Below are 726 nucleotides of genomic sequence, written 5' to 3'. Positions count from 1 at the left end.
CTGAAAAACAATTTTGGTTTGATTTTCTTCAATGTATTGCGCCATCGTATTTGTCTTCTAAATATAGTCAGCTAAATGATTCCGAGTCTTTGAAAGTTATGTTCTTTTTATAGCCAACAAGATATAAAGAAATGAATGTGTGTTGAGTATGCTAATCAATTTCCTGACGGGATGGCGTATTCCTCGAGTCAGATTGCTTTTATATTGATACCAACATTAGGAAAGAGAAGTATATGTAAAATATTCTTCGTTGTCATGTATAACCCATATTCAATTTGATCTACGACGAATATCACACGAGGAAACTTGAAACATAAAAACTCCGACAATTGGTGATAGTGACATAAGATGCCAGAATATTAATCTTATCTTAATCAAAAAGAAAATGGGAGAGTTGGGAAATGGATATATTCGAAGTAAAGAGTTGGTATTTAAAAATGTGCCATAACTCTTTAACATTCGCGGTGGTCACCCCTTGTTGCCAGTATATTCTAAAATATTATTCTTATACCCAACGAAAAATAAAATTCTACAAACTTATATTTGAGAAACCATCCAATGAAAAAGTAGGAGTAAATAGGAGGACAATTATTAACGGAAAGTGCAAATGATGTGAGAAATCAAAAGGTAGAGCAAGTTTTATATGTAAAGCAGATAATTATTTATTTATACCAATTTAAAATTTCAATTTGACACTTTTACCTCCATTTGAATTTCTATATGCTA

The sequence above is a fragment of the Olea europaea genome, unplaced genomic scaffold (genome assembly GCF_002742605.1).
Source record: "Olea europaea var. sylvestris unplaced genomic scaffold, O_europaea_v1 scaffold2544, whole genome shotgun sequence".
Classification (NCBI taxonomy): Eukaryota; Viridiplantae; Streptophyta; class Magnoliopsida; order Lamiales; family Oleaceae; genus Olea; species Olea europaea.
The sequence above is the reverse complement of the archived record's forward strand: the minus strand, read 5'-3'. Positions refer to the sequence as shown.